The sequence below is a fragment of the Anomaloglossus baeobatrachus genome, chromosome 6, assembly GCF_048569485.1.
Source record: "Anomaloglossus baeobatrachus isolate aAnoBae1 chromosome 6, aAnoBae1.hap1, whole genome shotgun sequence".
Classification (NCBI taxonomy): domain Eukaryota; kingdom Metazoa; phylum Chordata; class Amphibia; order Anura; family Aromobatidae; genus Anomaloglossus; species Anomaloglossus baeobatrachus.
The window spans coordinates 238,365,158-238,387,929 of NC_134358.1; the positions used below are offsets into that span (position 1 = coordinate 238,365,158).

Sequence of the window (22,772 nt, forward strand, 5' to 3'; positions counted from 1 at the left end):
TTATATTTTTCTAAATAAAATTAAATATATTTTTAGAGGTATTGCTTGTTCTGTGGTCTTATGCAGTGGCCTTTTCTCAGTAACAGGGTGGTGGTTATATTCAGACTCCATGTGGTGATAATATTTGGTCATCGTGTGGAGGCATTATTTTGCAATGTATAGTAGTATTATTGGTCTTGGTATGGTGGGTGCTGTTCAGGAACAATATATAATGTGTTTGGTAATTGTATGGCTATTTTGGCGCTGCGCAGCGACCCGTCAGGCCCTGCGCTGCGCAGCGACCCGTCAGGCCCTGCGCTGCGCAGCGACCCGTCAGGCCCTGCGCTGCGCAGCGACCCGTCAGGCCCTGCGCTGCGCAGCGACCCGTCAGGCCCTGCGCTGCGCAGCGACCCGTCAGGCCCTGCGCTGCGCAGCGACCCGTCAGTCTACAAGACTGCTTCCCCTCCCACCACTGGCTCCCCAGTAACTTGTATGGCCCCTCCAGTAACATATATGCTGTTTATTATGTTAATATTTTATTGTATTATTTTTTTTTGGGTGGGGGGCCCATTCAGACTTTTGCTATCGGGCCCCATGATTTCCATGTACGCCCCTGGCTGTGTATAATCCCACCCACAGTTTTCTGGGTACATTATGTAGCGAGAGGGTTGCAAATCAGTGCTGGGGTATGGTTGAACTAAGGTACAACAGGTCACTTGTCCTCTAGTGATAATCTCCTGCTGATAAAACACAGATTGTATTGAAACAGCAGAACACAGCCCAGTAAGCGACACATCCATGTAAATAGGGTCTCTGCTCCTACATTATGTTGCTCTATGAGCACATACCAAAAACCTGCTGACGGATTCCCTTTATATTAAACACGGTCAGATTTACATTACAATACTTTTGGGAACACAAATGGAATATAAATGTTAAAGGCAAAATGATAGAAAAAGTTAAAGCAGCACTTATCTTTGACACCAATCCTTGTTTAATCAAGGTCCAACCTTCCTGGCATTCACTCTTGCAGAAATGCTGAATGCATTTCAATACTAGAGATACATTTTGAAATTCGTTTCGATCTAACTCCTAGAAGATAAAGAGTTCTGTAATGTCGGAAGGATAACTGAACAAATAACCACACTGCGATATACCCACCTTATTTATCAATCTGTCCAGTTGGTTTAAGAGAACCTTGCTGTATCTTTGTTCTGACCATACTATCTTATTCTCAAATAATTCGCTAATTTTCTGAAACCCTTTGCCCTTAAAAGCATCGACAATAAGAGTTTCCAGCTAGAAAAAAAATAAAATAAAAATTATTATATATATATATATATATATATATATATATATATATATATATATATATATATATATATATATATATATATATATATATATATATATATATATATATATATATATATATATATATTACTTGTTACTACTTTCAGTGTCACTAATGATACCTTCTTTTGTTCATTGGAATAATAAAATGACAACTGTTCTATTCCAAAATGAAAATTTGACAATACATGTTAGCCATTTAGTACCATTCTCAAACTATGATGACTGCTCCCACAACTGTTCCTCCCAAAATGGCTACCATGTTCTCCTGAAGAGCTTTCAGACAAGTCTGAGACGTGTCCTTTACTACTCTGATTGGAGTAGGGATGAAGATGTCGAGAGAATGGTGCTGCTGCCTCCGTGAATGGCTTGGACAGCGCTGGGCACGGCTACCTTTCAGTTGCATGGGTGTGTCATATAGAGATGAGCAAGTGTGATTTATTCCGTGAAGGTCTAAATTGAGAATACCCTTTTAAAACCTTGCTTCTTCTATCCTGGAGGGGCTAGAAGCAGTGATCATTTGATAAAATTATATAATGTGGAATGGCCAAGTGCTACTGGCTATAGTCAAGCTACCATCTGACAAAGGGGTTGTCCGGTCTAAATCCACAAGTCTGCAGTCACTGACTGTAGACTTGTGAATCCTCATAATGCGCCGTGGGGATTCTGTTGTGTCAGAGCGGTCAGAATATGCAAACTCCCACCAGAATCTGACTAGGAGGGTGTTGCCTCGCTCATTGCAAGTGTATAGATTGCAAACAAGCAGCTCTTTCTTAGGCCAGAATCACACTAGCGTAAAAATCAGACAAGAGAAATCGCATTAAAAATAATATTTTTATATAATTATATATATATATATATATATATATATATATATATATATATATATATATATATATATATATATATATATATATATATATATATATATATATATATATATATATATATATATATATATATATATATATATATATATATATATATATATATACATACATACATACACATATACACATACACAGTATATGATTGCACTAGGACCAATGTTATTCAGTGAGGCAGTCAGATTTGCTTATTTTTCCTCAGCTCAAATTTGACTGCAGATAAAATTGCAGCACGTCAACAATGCACGTGTATATACAGTGGGGAAAGATGTATTTCATACACTAACGATTTTGCAAGTTTTCCCACTTACAAAGCATGGAGAAATCTGTAATTTTTATCTTAGGCACGCTTCAATTGTGACAGACAGAATCCCCCCCCCAAATCCAGAAAATCACGTTGTATGATTTTTTAAATAATTAAAAAGGAAACCTGTCACCAGTTTTATGGCCTATAAGCTGTGGCCACCACCAGTGGGCTCCTTTATACAGATTTCTAACATGCTGTATATAAGAGCGCAGGCCGCTGTAAGAACATTAAAATCAGATTATAGTATTCACCTAAAGCGGTCGCTGCGGTGCTGGTTGGCCCGGTGGGCAGCGCTGTTGTCTGGGACCGGCGCCTCCTCTCACGGCCATCTTGCTCCTCCGTCTTCTGAAGCCTGTGTGCATGATGCGTCCACGTCATACACACTCGACGACACTGAGGTCCTGCACAGGCACACTATAATACTTTGATTTGCCCTGTAAAGGGCAGATCAAAAATGCGTCTGCGCAGAACCTCAGTGCCGGCGAGTTTGTATGACGTGGACGCATCATGCACACAGGCTTCAGAAGACGGAGGAGCAAGATGGCCGTGAGAGGAGGCGCCGGTCCCAGAGAACAGCGCTGCCCACCGGGCCAACCAGCACCGCAGCGACCGCTTTAGGTGAGTATTATAAAGTGTTTTTTTTATGTTCTTACAGCGGCCTGTGCTCTTATATATGTGCCGCCCCCGCGTCAGCAGCAGGGCTGCTCGGATCCGGATCCGCGGTGGCTCGCGGCCTCTCTGGACCCGGGGGTCGGGGTCAGGGGGCCAGTCGGATAAAAAAAAAAAAAAAAAGGGGGAGTATTTACAAGGGATGATGTGGAAAGTTCGTGACACTACCCGTGGTGTGTGGTAATGTGGAGTACCACCACTGCAGTTGGGAGTACCCGGTGGCGATGGTGTGGGCAGCCAGGTGTTTAACCCCTCCACGGGTAGGGGGAATGCCCTGGGACTCGATAAGGGCGACGGGGAGGTGCCGTTGGGACGGTAAGGGTCACTTGTGTACTCAGTACAATAACGCTGACACCGACAACTGTGCTAAACCAAAAGCTCTTGACACCGCTGCTGCTGGGAGGGAGCACGTCTGGATCGCGTGCCGTTGGTGTTGCCTGTTAGTCTGTGACCTTTGCCTTCGCGCACCTTGTCTTCTAGTTGATCCCTTTAGTGTGAAACTAATATCTGTTCCCGCTCCCCAGTATGGCTAACTGGGTGAGCTTGCTCTCAGGGTTCACTATTGGGATTTTCTGGACCGTATGTGTGGAAAGTCCTATCCCCCTCGTTGCGCTAGTACCCCGATTTTGGAGAGGGTGGAGAACGGATCTTTAAGGCTCCGTCCTCGTCGGGTAAGTTTCCAGGGCGCCTGAAGCTACTTCCTGACCTAGGGTCCACGTACCCAGTCGTGCCCTGGCCCCTGCCCGGCGATGGCACAAAGCCACCGGCTGTTCTCCTCGACAGTCTGTGCCCCTTGTCACGATCCCCTGCGACCGGGGTCCAGCTCCTACCAGGCCCAGACCAACGTCTGCCACCTAGTAGTTCCAAGGAGCCCAGCTCCTGACCACTCCTCTCGAGAGTCACCCCTCAACTGACTCCTAACACTCCTGACCTTCCCCTTAACCAACCCCCCAAGTGGGCGACCCTATTCCACTCAGGCCGTCCACTGGTGTGTCTGGTGGCTGTGGTGCAGAGTGTTCCTAGGATTTTGATTAGCTTGTTCTTGGCAATACCAAAGGTCAGGGACCCATAACCAACGAAGAGGTGGATACTGTACAGAAGGGCAGATTGCACAATACCCTGTGACAACCTGATAGGCCAGGGCGTCACATATACAGCATGTTAGAATGCTGTATATAAGAGCCCACTGGTAGTGGCCACAGCTTTTAGGCCATTAAACTGGTGACCGGTTCCCTTTAATTTGCAGTTTAGTGGATGAAGTATTGGATCCTCAAGCAAACAAGAATTCTAGCTGTGACAGACCTGTTATTTTTTTCTTTAAGAAGTCCTACTCTACACGCATTACCTGTATTAATTGCATCTGTTTGAACTTGTTACCTGTCCACACACAATCACTCTCCAATCTCTCCACCATGACCAAGACGAAAGATCTGACTAAGGACACAGGGGACAAAAGTGTAGACCTGCACAGAGAGATATATATATAAAATATATGATATATATATATATATATATATATATATATATATATATATATATATATATATATATATATATATATATATATATATATATATATATATATATATATATATATATATATATATATGATATATATATTATATATGATATATATATATATATATATGAGATATATATATATATGAGATATATATATATATGAGATATATATATATATGAGATATATATATATATGATATATATATATATGATATATATATATATATAGATATATATATATATATGATATATATATATGATATATATAGATATATGATATATATATATATATATATGATATATATATATGATATATATATATGATATATATAGATATATGATATATATATATATATATATATATATATATATATATATATATATATATATAAATATAAATATATATATATATATATATATATATATATATATATATATATATATATATATATATATATATATATATATATATATATATATATATATATATATATATATATATATATATATATATATATATATATATATATATATATATATATATATATATAAATAATACACACATACATACACAAGGTGACTGATCATTACTTGATCTGGGATTCCATGCTGGAACCAGTCTCAAGGATCACCATTATTAGCACACTAAGGCTACTTACACACATCAGTTTTTTGGCATCAGGCACAATCCGGCGTGTGCCTGATGCAATGGATCCATCACAGAATATGCAAAAAAAAGCAAATCAGTTTTTGCATCCGTTTCGTCCGTGTTTTTTTTTTTTTGTTGGATCCGTTTTAGTTTTTTTTCAATAAATTGGAGCATGCTCAGTTTACAAAAACGGATCTGGTGGCCGCATCCGTTCTTTGCCGCATTACGCCGGAATCGGCGTCCATAGGCTTCCACTGTAAATCATGCTGTATCACGGCAGACAAAAAACGTTACAAGAGACGTTCCATCCAGCCACCGCTTTAGCCAATTACGACGGATCCGGCACAAGCCGGATGCAACGCAAGGCCATCAGGCACAATCCAGCGCTAATACAAATCAATGGGGATAAAACTGATCCGGCGCCGGATCAGTTTTATCCGTTTTTTTCTGGTTTGTGCCTGATGGAAAAAAAACTGATGTGTGAAAGTAGCCCAAGTCATCAGAGAATAAAATCCCCCAGGGCACACTAGGTCTCCCTGCTCACGCCTCCACACGTCCAGGCCCGTTTGTGTGGTGCCCCTGCGGCTTCAGGCACCACAGGGTACTGCACCTCACCCGGGGTGCAGTATTCATTTTGGAACGGAGGAGATCATCACCGGTAAACCACCACAACACAGTTAGTTGCCCTCTCACTGGGACTGGGCTAGGGTAGAGACATGGATAGAGACTTGGAAGGTGGCCATCACTAATGTGGTGGACCTTCTGCTCACTAATTCAGAAACCTGGAAGGGGGGGGGGGGGTCGAACAGCAGAGAGGGAAGTGGCGAGTCAGCAGTTGTTCACAGCAGAAAGTCTGAGGAGGCAGAAGGAAGCAGAGCTGGAGGTGACAGGTCTCGGGAACGGGAGGCTGGAGGAATTTGTCCCAGGACCAGGAGAACAGACAGAGGAGCCATCTCACACAGCATTCAGTTAGCTGCGGGCTCAGCAAGCGCCAGGTGGCACTCAGGAAGAGACAACAGTCAGAAGTGACAAGGACTGACAGGGGCCCGTGGTCCGGAGATGGAGACTCGACCCAGGTTCTTAGGAAGAAGGGGGATCCCAGGGTTCGCAGGGATTGCTGCAGGCACCTGTGACCCACTCCACAGCCCAGGAGCTGGGGTGGAGGGAAGACTATTGGAAAGGACACACAGAAGTAAACGCCGGCCTTGACCTCCAAGCTATCCGGGATCGGCTGGAGCCCATCACACCGGAGTCCGGAAGGCCAAAGGGAGTGACTTCAGTGAGTAAAGAACTTGAACTGCACCCTCTGTCTCATCCCATCATTGCCGGCGCTCCCATCATCGCGCCCCTGCACCATCGGCAACTACTACCACCAACATCCTCCCTGAGGACTAGCTCTACCTGTGGAGAGCTGCAACAACCAAGCTGCGTCACTATCTGCCCCAGCAGAGAGAGACTTCCCGGAGCGGCTGTTAACAACTGGCTGCACACCACAGGTGGCATCACGAATAACTACTCCATCACCCCCATCTTTATTGACACCGCTGGGGTCACTGAGCCGGGCCAGGCCGCTGTGACATCCCTAAACCGACACTGACTAGTAAATCCTAGAGACCCCGTGGGCGCATCATCTGCAGTTCACCAATGACCATCTGGATGATTCAGAAGGCCATGTAGTCAAATGAAATCAAGATAGAACTTTTTGGTATCAAATCCACTCACCGTGTTTGGAGGAAGAAGGATAAGTACAACATCCCAACCATAAAAGCATAGGGATGGAAACATCATACTTTGGGGGTACTTTTCTGCAAAGGAAACGTGACGACTGCACTGTATTGAAGGGAGGATGGATAGGGTCATGCATCGAGAGATTTTGGCAAATGACCTCCTTCCCTCAGTAAGGTCATTGAAGATGACGATGACCGAAACACACAGCTACGACAACTAAGGAGTGACTCCGTTAGAAGCATTTTGCGGACCTCCGATTCCGGCGCCGCCATGTAAGATGGGTTTTCTCTTAGCTCCATCACCCCTCGCCTAAAACCATCATGTGATGGCACTAAGTTGCCCAGCAAACCTCCAGACCTGTACACCCAGCGACCCAGTACATGCGGCAGTGGTCCTTTGATCAGGGGAGCCTGGCAGAACAGAGGTAAAGAAGCCTGTGGTGCTCAGCGCTCAAGCACAGAGGTAAAGATGGTACTGGCGGCTGTTATCTCTACAGAGGTGATCAAGGAGCAGTGCCCCAGATAAGGGTGCCGCAAGGCATAGCTCTACACAACTCCGCGGGCCAGGTCGCAGGTTAGTTAAGCGCGGGGGAGGGAGGGGAGAAGAAGCGGAGACTCTGGAAAATGGCTCCAATCAAGGATAACATAGCATGCAGTTCAGGACACCTGCTAGACAAGCCAAAGGGTGATCATACATGAAGCAGGGACTCTGGGGAGGTGCCCCAAATGAATACAGCATAAACTACAGTTTTCTACAATGACGTGGCGCTGCGGATGAGGTCGCCAGCTGAACAAGCTAAGGGGCCAAGACGTAAGCAGTCCCCCATTGATGGACCGATTTGAGGAGTGGCGCCAAGACATCAGACCCCTACAGTCAGCATACTTTACAAGGAGAGGATACACCCTTGTCTCTTAAGCCCCCCAAGAATATGCAGACAGTAGAAGACAAAGAAATGTCGGTTTTCAGTGAAACTCTGGGTACCCCGGATATATTTAAATTGGTGGAGGGCATCAACTATAAGCTCTTAGCCTCTGAAGTGGCAAATCACATTCTACCAGACATTTCCATCACTCTTAAAGAAACAGTCACCACTGCTCTCCAAGCGCTGCAAAACCAGCTTGATGAGACAGTGGAGCAAGTGGCGGCTATAGAAACCAGAATATCTACCATGGAAGATGACCTAACCTCAGATCACACAACAGTAATGCGCTTATCCAGAGAAAACCCAATCTTGAGAGACCTCATGGATGACTTAGAGAAGCAATCTAAAAGAAGCACTATATGTATACTTGGTCTTCTGGAATAATATCCATATGAGGAGCTGCATGGGCTATGCAAAGCAATCATACCTAGAGCCCTAAGCATCACAGGTGCAAGAGAATTGGAAGGGTTCATCAACCTGGTCCACCAAGGAGAAATTCGGAGGGGGACACAGCCAAATGCCCAATACAAGTTATAAACACAATATATAGATTTTACCAACAAGCAAGAGATAATCCAGGCATACAGGAAAGAGCACCACCATAGACATGAATGGATCCCGAATCCTGCTATTTGAGGACTTCTCAGCAGAGGTCACTAGGCAACGCAGAGCATTCACTTCCATACGCTTGGCCCTGTTCAAAAAGAATATAAGGTTCCAGCTAAAGTACCCTACCGTGCTAATCATCAGTCACCAAGATGGCTCCCCCAACCTGAAGGAAGCAGAAGAGTTCATCAAACGAATTGCCAGCCCTCAAAGATCCAGAAAATCCCCTGCATCGGAGAACAACCAGCGGCAAGACCATAGATCGGCAAAAAGAGGCTCTGGAAGACCCCCACCGTCTGACCCGAAAGATCAAAGGCAGACAATAAATAACCGCCTGACAGGTACATCTAATGCAAAACTGTTTTTCAAAGTTTGGGAGCTAGCTGCTCAAATAGTTCCAGTAAATACCACAAGGGCTCAGTGGACTTTAAGGTAAGGTGTATTTTTATTTTTGTATTAATAATATAGTGATTATGGAATCAAGAATTTTTAATACAAAATTAAATTCACTGTTTCAGTAAAACTAGAATTAAAAAAAACTAAAAACACTGGGGGCTGCCATCTTAGATTTGGGGCAGTCCCTGTGCATAAGAGGCCATTATTGGGCTGTGACTCTATACTCAAGGCTGGTTTCAGACATCCATGTTTCAGGTACGTGTGACATCAGTTTTTAAAACGGATGCCACACGTACCCATGTTATTATTTGTTGTTAATCACAAGTTCTCGTTTTCACACGGACTGTGTGACCTCTCATGACCCCACACACAGACATGTCAGTTTTTTCTCTGGCAGCACGGGTGTCACAGGGATCGCACACTGATGTGATCCATGAGACATCAGTGTGACACACGCCGGAGAAAACAGGGGTCTTTTTAATAAAAAAAATTTCTATATTTACCTCTCTCTAGCGATGCTGTCTCCGGCTCTGCTACCTCCCGCTCCTGACCCCCGCTCATTATACTCACTGAATACTCAGTGCCTTGTGGAGCTGGAAGCAGGGACAGCATCTCTGGGTGAGTATACAGCAGTGTGTGTGTGTGTGTGTGTGTGTGTGTGTGTGTGTGTGTGTGTGTGTGTGTGTGTGTGTGTGTGTGTGTGTGTTGAGAACCTGGAAGCCGGAACACTGGGGGGACAGCATCTCGGACTCACAGTTCCCAATGAAGCGCGATTGTCACGGGGGGGGGGGTCATCAAGATGTCATCAGAGTTCATTGGGAACTCAGATGACCTCCTAGATGTCGCTGTGCTTGCAGAATACTCACCTGTCCCCGCGATGCTCCGGCTTCAAGATCTCGAGTGCGGTTTATAATCGATTAATATAATGAGCAGCGGTCAGGAGCAGGAGGCAGCAGAGCTGGAGATAGCAGGCAAATATGGAAAATATTTTTATTTCACAGACAAGTGTTTCTCCAGTACCTGTCACACGTAAGCAAACACGGATGCCACACGTATGACCATAAACGTGCGTGTGACTGGTACCTGATTAAACACGGATGTCTGACACTGGCCTAACACAGAGACCGCTTCTGCTGTGAGGTGGACACAGCCCCTGGGCTGTCCAGATCAAAGCAGAGGGATGAGATTGCCGCCATCTTTATGGAGCTCACAGAGTATGCTGTGTGCTGCACTTTCCCCCTGTCACTCGCTCAGTATGTGTGAGTACCAGCGCCACGCCTCTCTATTCCCCACCCCCCTGCCGCTCTCATGTGCTCACGTCGGGCCTCCGCTTATAGCAGCTTAGCGGAGCACAGTATAAAGAGGAACGTGGTATACAGTTGGGGGACAGGGTCTGTGTACATTGGGGGGCGTAGTTTACAGTGGCGCACAATGCCAGCGGGCCTCTCTGATACCTTCGACATTAGGATCACTTTACGGTCACCAACAAAATGGCTCCGCACTGTCATCTTCCCTTTTCCTTTTGGAAACACCCAGTAGGGGAGGGGAAGGGGTGACATCACACACGTGAGCAGATTTCACCCACTTTTACTGCAGTTATAATGTGAGCTAGTTGTACAGTAGGTTTTCAGCAGCTGCTTAGCCTAGTGTTTGAGTGGAAAATATCAAACTTCTAAAAAAAGGTTTTTTTATATATTTTGCTCAATTAAAAAAACAAATTATATTTAAAACATAACATTAAGTACTTTACAGTTTTTGAGTTGATTTTTATTTTTTTTTGACAACCCCTTCCTTTTAAAAGGTAGAGATGACACTGTGAACTGTGTAAAAGTTCCCCCCCCCACCTGCTTATTTTTTTCTTCCTCCTTGCATTCCCCTTCCCTCTTCCACGGTGTTGAAATATCACCCTTTCTATTGTGAGGTTTCTAAGGCAACACAAGAAGGCTGACTGTCTTCGGTGACAAGTGAAATCTAAATATAAGGAAAGTTTGAGGAGGAGGCTAGGAGGAGAAGGACACTTAACTACTGTGGAATGCTATGAGGAAGGGAAAAGGGAAGGTTAACCCAGATAGTCACCTGGAATGTCAAAGGACTTTACTCCTCCCAAAAGCATCTTAAAGTGCTACATCATCTTAAAGGGGTGGTTCACCCATTTTTTTTATTTTCTGCATGAGTTCTACTTAGCATTCTAGGCGTTTTCTCCATTGGCTTGTTTCCATTTCTGGCACTGAGCGGCGCTATCCTGCACGCTCAGTGCCTGTCACATGACCTCCTGGAGCTGTGGCCGCCAGTATCCTCTTACGTCCCGGCAAGTTCCGGGCTCTCAAACTTGACTGGTATGTCAGATTGAGCGAAAGGGCTGTGGGCAGTGACTACCGCACGTCACAGCCCAGCATCGAGGGGAGGAGATGGAGGACGTCAGTGTGGAGCCGGCTGAGCGTCCTGCAGATGGTGAGGCACGGGGCGCCAGGGTGGAATACAGGGGAGGTTGTTCAGCTGAAATCCCCCCCTGCACGTAAGTATCTGATCACACTATCCACCCGCCCGCTCTGCTGCGATGTCAGGAGAGCGGCCGGTGTCGGGCAGTGTGATCATCTGCTCCTCCCACCAGCACTACAGGACGCAGCAACCAGCAAGACACTGACAGGCATGTCACCGCTGTGCTCTGCCACCTGTCCTGCTGCATGGGACCAACTGTCTGCACTCTGTCACCTGCACCACAAGTCACAGAGTGGAGACAGTTGGTGACAGAACACCTCTGCCCCCCCCACTCTCCTCTGCCCCCCCACTCTCCTCCCCCCTCGCCCTCTTCCCCCCCCCCCCCCCCCTCGCTCTCTCCTGGCAAGGTCAGTACAGAAATCTCTCCATTGTGGAGTGGTGAGAGGGAGTAATAAACATGGAGTCCCTACTGTGTCTGTGTATTTATTTCTAATATTTTTTTCTCTGTGTAGTGTCTTTATTTTTTTATTTTTATTTAAACCCTTTATTGGAGATTCTTAATGGCCAGGTCAAACTTGGCCTGACATTAAGAATCTCGGGCTTTATACCAGCTGGTAAAACATAGCTGGTATTAACCCCTTATTACCCAGCGTGCCACCTGCCACCAGGGCCACTGGAAGAGTTGGATACAGCGCCAGAAGATGGCGCTTCTATGAAAGCGCCATTTTCTGGGGCGGCTGTGGACTGCAATTCGCAGCGGGGGCCCCAGAAATTTTGGGCACCCTGCACTGCGGATTCCAATCCCCAGCTGCCTAGTTGTACCTGGCTGGACTCAAAAATTTGGCGAAGCCCACGTCATTTTTTTTTTTAATTTCATGAAATAAAAAAAAAAAAAAAAAGGGGGCTCTATATTTTTGGTTCCCAGCCGGGAACAAATAGGCAGCTGGGGGTTGGGGGCAGCCCGTAGCTGCCTGCTGTACCTGGCTAGCATACAAAAATATGGCGAAGCCCACGTCATTTTTTTAAAAACGTTTTCAGGCAAAAACCTTTATAAAAAAAAAAAAAAAAATGCTTCCCTGGATTTCTATTGCCAGTGAAAGTAACACCAAGCAGCGGGGGTTAGCAGCCAGTAGCTGCTTGGGTTACCCTTAGCAATAGAAAATGCAGCGGGAGCCCACAAACAATGATTTTTTGTTTTTTTTATTTTTAATGAATTTAAAAAAAAAAAAAAATAGACACGGGCTTCGCCCATCGAGCACCAGAGCATTTTACTGCTCATTCATCCCAAGTAATCAGATGACTCCAGTGTCGGCCGATTGCTTGATCTGTGTCCCCCCTGCATCCATCGCAGCGTGTACAGGCTGTGAGGTCACCTGAGTTCAGTCCAGCACTGGAGTCAGCTCATCTGAACTCAGCTGAACTCCAGCCCGCTCACGCTGTGATGGATGCAGGGGGACACAAAACAAGTAAGGTCTAAGCCACACGGCAAGAAAAACAGTGCAAGTGCAGTGCGATAAAACATCGCATTCCACTCGGGCCAATATTAGCCTGTGTGTCAGCGCACATGAGCAATTATTTTCTCAGCCTTAATTGGACCGAGAAAACAATCGCAGCATGCTGCAATTGTAATGCAAGACTCTCTTTTACCCATTCAAGTATATGGGGTGAGAGAAAAATCGCACTGCACTTGCGGTACATCGGTGGACTACGGAGGAGAGAGGGAGAGAAATCCCTCCCACCCCTCGAGTGCCGGACCGCCCCCCACAGCTGAGGTCTGCTCGCACAGTCGGACCTCAGTCGCAGGGACACACGCATGACACTCAGCTCTGCTGTACTGAGCGTGAGCCGAGTGTAATGCGAGGGGATCGCAGTAATCCCCGTGTGGTCCAGCCTAATCGGCCGACACTTGAGTCAGCTGATCTGAACTCAGCTGAACTCCTGTACACAGCCCGCACACACAGCCCACACACGGTCACATGTGATCGGCAGCAGGCAGTGACTGCTGTTAAGGCTACATTCACATGACCGTTCCGTTTTTGCGGGCCGCAAAAATTGGTCCTTTTTTTCCACGGATGCATCCGTGTGGCATCCGTGTGAAATCTGCGTGCCTTCCGTTTTTTTTGCGGACCGCAAAAAAATGGAAGCAGCAAGAAAGATAAATAGATGAGTAGATATAGAGATGGATAGATAGATAGATAGATATAGAGAGATAGAGGGATAGAGGGATGAATGAATGAATGAATGAATGAATGAATGGAGGGATAGATAGATAGATAGATAGATAGATAGATGAGAAAGACATATATAATGTCCCACCTCCCTGCATATTCTAAACTGGCACCCTTTTGTGACTTTCATGTGGCACTAAGGTGCTTAGTCTTGTATTTAGCCAAAAAATAAATAATAAAAAAAAGACATGCGATCCCCCTAACTTTTGTAGCCAGCTAGGGTAAAGCAAACGGCTGCAGCCTGCAAACCACAGCTGGCAGCTTCACCTTGGCAGGTAATCCAAAACAGAGGGCACCCCACGCTGTTATTTTAAATAAATAATTTAAAACAAAAAACACGGGGTCCCCCGAAATTGGATCATCAGACAAGGTAAAGCGGACAGCTGTGGTCTGGTATTCTCAGACTAGGGAGGTTCACCGTTATTGGACTCTCCCCAGCCTAAAAATAGCAGGCTGCAGCCGCCCCAGAAGTAGCGCATCCATTAGATGTGCCAGTCCTGGTGCTTTTCCCAGCTCATCCCGTTGCCCTGGTTCGGTGGCAAACTGGGTAATATATGGGGTTAATACCAGATGTGTAATGTCACCTGGCATCAAGCCCTGGGGTTAGTGATGTCAGGCGTGCATCAGATACCCGACATCACAAACCCAGGCAGTAATAAAAAAAAAAAGAAAAAAAGAAAAAAAAAAAACACAACACATTTTTATTTGGAAAAACACTCCCCAACACATTCCCTCTTTCACCAATTTATTAGAAAGAAAAACAAATCCAGGTCTGGTGTAATCCAAGGGGGTCCCACGATGATCCATACCATAGTCAATGTCCCAGTCAATGAAGAACAGAATGTTCCCTATTTGCTGGGAGAGCCATGCAGTGACCTGAGCTAACATCAATAGGTCAGCCCAGGTCACTGCAGGGCATGACGAGTGCTGCTATCAGGAGGTTAGCGAGGTATATTACCTGCGACGATCGCTGAACTCCTGAGAGCAGCTCTGTCACCGAGTTCAATGACCGCCGCCTTCACAAACCAAGTATCGCGAGCGGCCTGTGACGTCACCACTAATCACAGTCTCGGGTCGACAGCGAGAGGTGATGTGACAAGCGGCGGGCATAGAAGGCAGTGACGACCGCTGACGTCAGGAGGGCAGGACTTAATCACCGTAGGTAATGAACTTACTAACCTCCTGACGGTAGCGCTTGTCATCCCCGCTGACACTGCTGAGCGGGCAGCCGCGGGGCTGGGGCTGGAGCGCGACACTGACACACGGGCACCCGACGGAAGTCACACGGAAGTGCTTCCATGTTGCTTCCGGGAATTTTGCGGACCCATTGACTTGTATTGAGTCACGGTTCGTTATTACGGAACAGAATAGGACATGTTCCATAATAACGGAGCGGACATACGGCATCCGATGTGTTTTTTTTTGTAGGATCGGATGCACATGGAAGTGCTACCGTGTACCATCCGATCCTACACAAAAGACATTGAAAAGATGGTCCTGTCTGTGGGTCCGCAAAAAACCCCCAAAAAAACAGGAACTGACCAAGACAAACGGAACAGTCATGTGAATGAGCCCACCTGCAGCTATTGCAGCGTGTGCGGGCTGTGAGATCAGGAGTCAGCTGACTCCAGTGCCGGACGATAAATGTCCCGCTGCAGAAGGATCCGGTAAAATAACGGTTGCATGCGCTGCACATTTAATCTACAGGATCCAGTCATATGCGGTTTGCGGATGATACAGACGACACACAGACTAGGCAAGAGGGGAAAAAAGCAATCTCATCACCCAGTCACTTTTTTTCCCCAATTATTTTTTTCACATGTTGCGCCGGCTAATAATCATAATTTCTGTACACACACACACTCACACTTTCTTCCCCTGGTTGTGCAGAGCTGGCAGCTGCTGCTGTCTCTGTGTGATTGCTCTCAGTGCATCCACAGAGGGAAGAGGCAGGGAGGAGGCTTTGGGTGGAGAGGAGAGTGGGGGTGTTAGACACAGTGGGTGTGTTAGATAAGCTAGACACCGCCCTACAGCCACAAAGAATTCTGGGACTTGTAGGAACTGAACCCAGGAAGTCAGAAGAGAGATTAACCCCATCAGAGCCGGAGCCAGCAATGAGCATGTGCTGCTAGAGCACAATCAAAGGTAATTTTGCTGAAAAAACATAATAGATGTGTTGAGGGGCACATATTAGCAAGATTTATCAGAAAAAAAAAAAAAATCAGTTTTGGTAACTGGACAACTTGCCTCAAACCTGACATAGCCCATATACAGGAGATGCATCTAGAGGAACAGTTTATACAAAAGATGTGTAGGTTGTGGATGGGAAGTTGCATACGGTTCCCCTTCTGTCAAAAAGAAAGCTGGGGTTATCACACCAGTGAATAGAAAACTGCAACATCGAGTTATAGACAAATATGCAGATACAGAGGGCAAGGCTGCTTTTTATGACAGAGTATACAGAAATTGATCAAAGAAAGCACGACCGTGCACAACACCATACAATTTAGGATATGAAATTACAAGTGCATATATACAAATAGTGTGTGGGTCACACGGATGTAGCTGACCTACAGGGACAATGCAAGGCACCAAATTTTTAGAACAAAAGAAATTCTAAGAGAAACAGATTTGGTCAACAATATCAATGTTATTAATGGTTAAAAATTAATGAATGCCGACTCGCAGAATAACTAGAACAGGGGCATCACATGTATAAATATTAAAGAGTCAAGAACAGGTGTCACTGCATAGGTATTAAATTGGATACAAAAATACTATGGCTGTTAAATTATTTAACTGTAAAAAGTAAACAAAATACCATACAGTCAGGGGTGATGAAGGGGACGCCGAAACGTGCGCGTCGGGGCTGGCGTCACGTGTACACAGGTCTTCACCTGCACAGGTAAATACTTCCTCAATGTCTATAAAGCCATAAGTGATACCCTTTTTGCTGTAATTATACATTTTGACACAGCATTCTTACAGCTATAATCAAAGTGTTATTAGTATATATAGTTCTGACCCTCAAAATATATCATTAGTCAGCTATGAGATATATAATAAAATATATATTTATTATACTTCTCATAGCTGACTAATGATATATTTGAGGGTCAGAACTATATATACTAATAACACTTTTGTATGTACAGTGGTGATTATAGCTGTAAGAATGCTGTCAAAATGTATAATTACAGCAAAAAGGGTATCACTTATGGCTTTTTAGACATTGAGGCAGTATTTACCTGTGCAGGTGAAGACCTGTGTACACGTGACGCCAGCCCCGACGCGCACGTTTCGGCGTCACCTTTATCACCCCTGACTGTATGGTATTTTGTATACTTTTTACAGTTAAATAATTTAACAGCCATAGTATTTAGTATTTTAAACACTACATAACCTGGCTTCTACTATCACATGATTGCATATATACTATACCTGTGAACACTTGATACAAATTTTTATGCTTTTTTTTTTTTTTTTTACACAGTTAAATAATTTAATAGCCATAGTTTTTGTGTATCCAATTTAATACATATGCAGTGACACCTGTTCTTGACTCTTTAAATATTTATACATGTGATGCCCCTGTTCTAGTTATTCTGCCAGTTGGCATTTATTAATTTGTAACCATTAATAAAAATGATATTTTTGACCAAAATCGGTTTCTCTTAGATTTTGTTTTCTTCTAAAAATTTGGTGCCTTGTTATGACAGAGGTGGGGGCCAAAAAACATATTTATATATATTATATATCCCTAATGAAAAGAAAAAGCCACTTTTCCGTCAATTAGAGACTTAAATCTTAGAACATTCACACCCAAACAGAGGAGACTAACTCCGTAGTTCTTGCATCAGAAGATAGGAAAACGTCAGGCAATATGCTAAAGCCGCCACGAGGTTAGGCTGCTTTCACACTACGTTTTTTTAACATGCGTCCTGAACGTTTTTTTTAATGCAAAAACGGATCCAGTGCAAATGCTTTTTTATTTCAATGCATTTGCAATGGACTCACGTCAACATGCGTTCACCTGCGTTTGCGTGCGTTATAGTGAGGATCCAGCGACTTGCAGTTTAAAATTTTTCAAAAACGCTACTTGTAGCGTTTTTGAGCTGCGTCCAAATACTGCAAATTGCTGGATCCTGACTATACTGCATGCAAGCGCATGGGAACGCTGGCATGCTGATAGAGAGGATCCTGCTTGCTCTACTGAGCATGCCCAGAAACCAGCCCCAGGTGAGGTGGGAAACAAAGGGGATAGAGTAGCCTGAACCTGTGTTTGAGGGAAAAGGGGCTTATTATTATTATTATTATTATTATTATTATTATTATTATTATTATTATTATTATTATTATTATTATTATTAATATATATATATATATATATATATATATATATATATATATATATATATATATATAATATTTATTTTTTATATTGAGTATTTATTGTACGAAAAACAAAACAAAACACACCACAAACACACAGACACACACACACACACACACACACACACTTGTGTCCTGGAATGGTATCGCCAGTCTCAAGACCTGATACTCAATGTTGCCCAGCGACAGCCCAGAAACCTGACAGATCTAGAGAAGATCTGTATGGAGGAGTGGGCCAAAATCCCTGCCGCAGTGTGTACAAACTTTGTCAAGAACTACAGGAAACATATGACCTCTGTAAATGCAAACAAAGGTTTCTGTACCAAATATTAAAGTCTAGTTTTTAATACTGTATCAAATACTTATTGAATGCAATAAAATTGCAAATTAATTAAAAACAAAAAAAAAAAATCTGGATTTTTTTTTTTAATTCTGTCTGTCACAGTTGAAGTGTACCTATGATAAAAGTTAAACCTCTTCATCCTTTGTAGGTGAGAAAGCTCACAAGATTGTCAGTGAGTCAGATGCTAATTTTCCCCCACTGTAGGACGGGACTCACCAATGCAAGTTTATGGGTGCAAGGAAACAAAAAAAATAAATAAAAAAAAGGGGGGGGGGATTCACGACGGACAATCACTATGTCATGTGTTCTGTAACGTAAAACCCTATAAATGGTCCTGTAAACATTAATTTACATGTAATGGCCATTTAAGCAGAATTAGTCAGACATTGCTATATATTGCAGTCACTATTCTGATATTGCACTAATTGTTGACTTTGTCAGCTAAATTCTTCAAATAAGTGCAAGCTGTTCATGAATTTGTTTTGGGCAAGTTTTTAAAGAATGCGCCATATTCCACAAAAAGAAGGGAAAAAATAATAAATAAAATCATCAAGGCCTTAAAGTCTTTGTGCAGGTGGACACATGCTAGTGACTGAGTTGCCACACAACTTCAAAAACTTCAGGCATAGTTTTCTCACACAATGAAAACATGCTGAATCTGAGTGACCACTAGTGAGTAGCAAACCTGCGGAAATTTGGTTCGGGACCAGACCCTGAAGCCATTTATTTCAATGGAGAGACGAACTTCTGTGCTGTAAAATAACTGTAGGTAAGGTTAGGGGGCTGTAAAAAGTTGCAAAATGGGGGCAATTGCCATACAAACAAATGTGGAAAGTGAAATTTAAAAAAAAAAAAAACAAAAAAAAAAAAAAAAAACAAACACACACACACACACAAACCAAATACATACATATATATCAGGCAATGTAAAAGCCGATAACTGGGGACTGCAAAATAGATTGAATCGCACACAGTTTTAAAATTTAAATAAATCATTTTAAGAATCATGGATTAGGCCCTATTTTTGTTAACCAAAGTAAATAAGACCACTGGGTATGGATATCAGGTTTGGAAGACCCATTGTTATTTGGCCCCTTCCAACCGCCCTAGAAGTGGCGCATCCATTAGATGTGCCAACTCTGGCGCTGTGACGGGCTCTCCTACATTGCCCTGGTGCCGTGGCAATACTTTTTGGGGTTGATATCAGCTGTGAAGTTTATTTGAATAAATACTGCCCCACACTCCCTTGTTCACTAATTAATTAAAAAGAAATCCTTGAAGTTCTGACGTAATCCAGTGCAGTAATAACTCAACGGCAGTAACCTATGGAGCCTCGCTGTGTCTGAGAAGGCTCTCAGAACAAAGCTCCATAGGAACAGATGGGCATCACGGGACATTACACCATTGGACTATGTCAGAAGATAAAAAAACCCTCTATGCAATAAATTGGTGAATGAGGGCATGTCGGGAGGGGGGGGTGAAGGGAGGGGGTTATTCAAATACGCAAGAGTGTGTGTGTGTGTGTGTGTGTGTGTGTGTGTGTGTGTGTGTGTGTGTGTGTGTGTGTGTGTGTGTGTGTGTGTGTGTGTGTGTGTGTGTGTGTGTGTTGAGAACCTGGAAGCCGGAACATCGGGGGGATAGCATCTGGGACTAATCACAGTTCCCAATGAACTCTGATGAACCCGTGAAGCTGTAGCATGATTGTCACGGGGGGTCATCAGGATGTCATCAGAGTTCATTGGGTGGGTGGGTGTGTTCTGCACATCCCATTACTAACACCATGGCTTCATGCCAGCTATTAAATTCACAGCTGACATCAACACCAAAAGTATTACCCTGAATGCCACCACACCAGGGTAATCAGTAAGATCCAGGCGAGGTGCCAGAATTGACGCATCTAATATACCGAGCACTTGTGGTGTGGCTGCAGGCTGCTATTTTTAGGCTAGGAAGGGCCCAATAACCATGGCCCTCCAGGCCGGATAATACCAGCCCCCAGCTTTACCTTGGCTGCAAATCAAAATTAGGGGGGGGGGGGGGGGGTTGGGGGACTCATTTTTAAAATTTCAATACTGCATGGGGTTCCCACCTATTTTTGAAAACCAGACAAGGTAAAGCTGACAGCTTTCCCCCCCCCCCCCCCTCCACATTTATTGCTCACAGCAGCATACAGGCATCTTCCACATACAATCAACAACCTTTATTGTATGTTAATAATGTTTGTTGAAATGCAGCCTAAACAGTACTTGAACTCCTAACTCGGACACTGAGTTTTTAAGAGGTCAGTGTTTGAGGCCAAGACTTGGACACCCGGTGTCCAGTACAAAACCCAAACTTTACAGTTCGGGTTTGCTCATTCCTAGTGACAACACATGACAAAGAAATTGTTGAAAATGAGACTATGGACAGAGCAGAATATAAACCTATACATACATAATAATCAGTCTGACTCTGACTGTTCATTTTTTCACCAGCATTCAGATTTTCTCCCTGTAACAAATGAATTTTTCAGTGAAGTCAGATATTTTCAAATGTACAATATTTCAAAGACAAAAGATAACAACAACAACATATATACATACACATTATAAAATATATATATATATTATATATATATATATATATATATATATATATATATATATATATATATATATATATATATATATATATATATATATATATATATACACACACACACATATACATTATATATATATATTATATATATATATTATAGTGTGTGTGTGTATATATATATATATATATATATATATATATATATATATATATATATATATTATATATATATACATATACACACATGTATGTATGTGTGTATGTATACACACACACACACATACAGTATGTTCAGAATTTAAAGAAATCCTGTGCTCTCTCCTAGTACAGTATTGCAATTGTGGATTATCAGCTTTATTTTTTAGAACTCTGCATTCTGATAATATTCATACATTTCCAGAGGTGATAAGAAATTGTAGGTATGTGGAGTTGTATGCAATCGAGAAAGCTCACTTCTGATGTGGAATTGATAGGAGTCAAAATATCCGCTCACGTCTCGTTCAGATAATCGTATAAACAGTGCCTGTGCTATACACCCATTTTTTTGTGCACACAACATCCAATCACCCTGTTACCCCAGTGTGCGCCGCTCAAACACTGCAAGCGGCTCACACAGGGCTGAGCACCAAGCATACCTGAGCACAGCGATACGAGAGGAGTTTGCGCATAAAGCATTCAAAACCCGAACTTTGGTGCGAATGTGATGCCCTGGACTAGCCAGGTCGTCAAACGCCCCCCCCCTCCCCCTTAGTAAGGTGACAGCAGCCAAACTACAAAACCTGTCACCACCCTCTGGGTTTGATGTTCACACCAGGGAATGGAGCCAGGCGCTTGGCTCCGCCCACCAAGGAGTTCACAGGCCCAGAGGCAGGAAAACAGTAGTCTAGTTGAAGTCTAGTCTTGACAGTGGAGTGAAGTGGAGTCAAGTTCAAGGGCAGACCTGTGCTTAGGCCGGCCAAAGTCTACACCAGGTGTCAGGGTTGGAGCCCAGTCACCTCTGGCAAAGAGGCAGACGGTGGTGGCCGCCTGCAGGAGCTGGGATTACAGCCGGTGGAACCGTAGGGACCGGGGACGGGCGGTGGCCTGCCGGTACCAAACCGGGGAACAGATTGGAAACCGGAGCACCAGGAGGGGTACTGAGACCCAGTACGAGGCCAAGAAACAACTGGGCTGAGTCAAATCAACTGATTGAGGACTGGACTTTAGGACCTTTCCCACCTAAGACCCGACTGAAGAACACAGCCCAGCCATAGGGGTAAAGCCACCGCCAAGGCATAGAGACCAGAGGAGCCAGCGTCTGCGGGCAAAGAGGGTTCTCCCGACACATATCAAGCCGGGGAGCGGACTACCGTTGCTCAAGCATAGGAGTCGTGATTTCTACACAAGCGAGGTGCAGGAGAAAGGCGGAAACCACCAACCTGTTAAGGGGAAAAACTGCAGCCGGCTGCGGGCACAGTTCACCATCTTGTTTGGTTTACCAGAGACTCCGGCGTGTTTATCATAGCGAGTACACCAGTGCCATCGAGCCGCGCCGCACCGACACCCCAGCACGCATCCATCCCCTCACCTCAGCACTTCTCTCGAGCCCCCGGGACCATCATACCCCTTACCCACGGAGGGGGGTCAACACCAAGCTGCGCAACACCGTCCCCGGGAGCCTAGTCAACGGCAGCGGTGGTGTCCATCCATTCACCACAACCCGCGGGTGGCGTCACGAACTTAAATCCGCCTGGAAACCACCGCGGCTCCGGCCGTGGATCTCCCCATCGAAGT

At 44.2% G+C, this 22,772-nt stretch overlaps 2 long non-coding RNA genes across 2 annotated transcripts in view; one reads left to right on the forward strand and one right to left on the reverse strand.

Moving 5' to 3' along the window:
- Positions 1-22,772, forward strand: part of LOC142243142 (uncharacterized) — a 92,241-nt gene that overhangs the window by 7,297 nt on the left and 62,172 nt on the right. The window lies entirely within an intron of this gene.
- On the reverse strand, positions 960-20,906 carry LOC142243141 (uncharacterized). The gene is made up of 3 exons (XR_012724308.1): positions 20,853-20,906; positions 1,141-1,278; positions 960-1,071 (listed from the first exon to the last, which is right to left on the reverse strand). It is a non-coding gene; the product is annotated as an uncharacterized LOC142243141 (long non-coding RNA).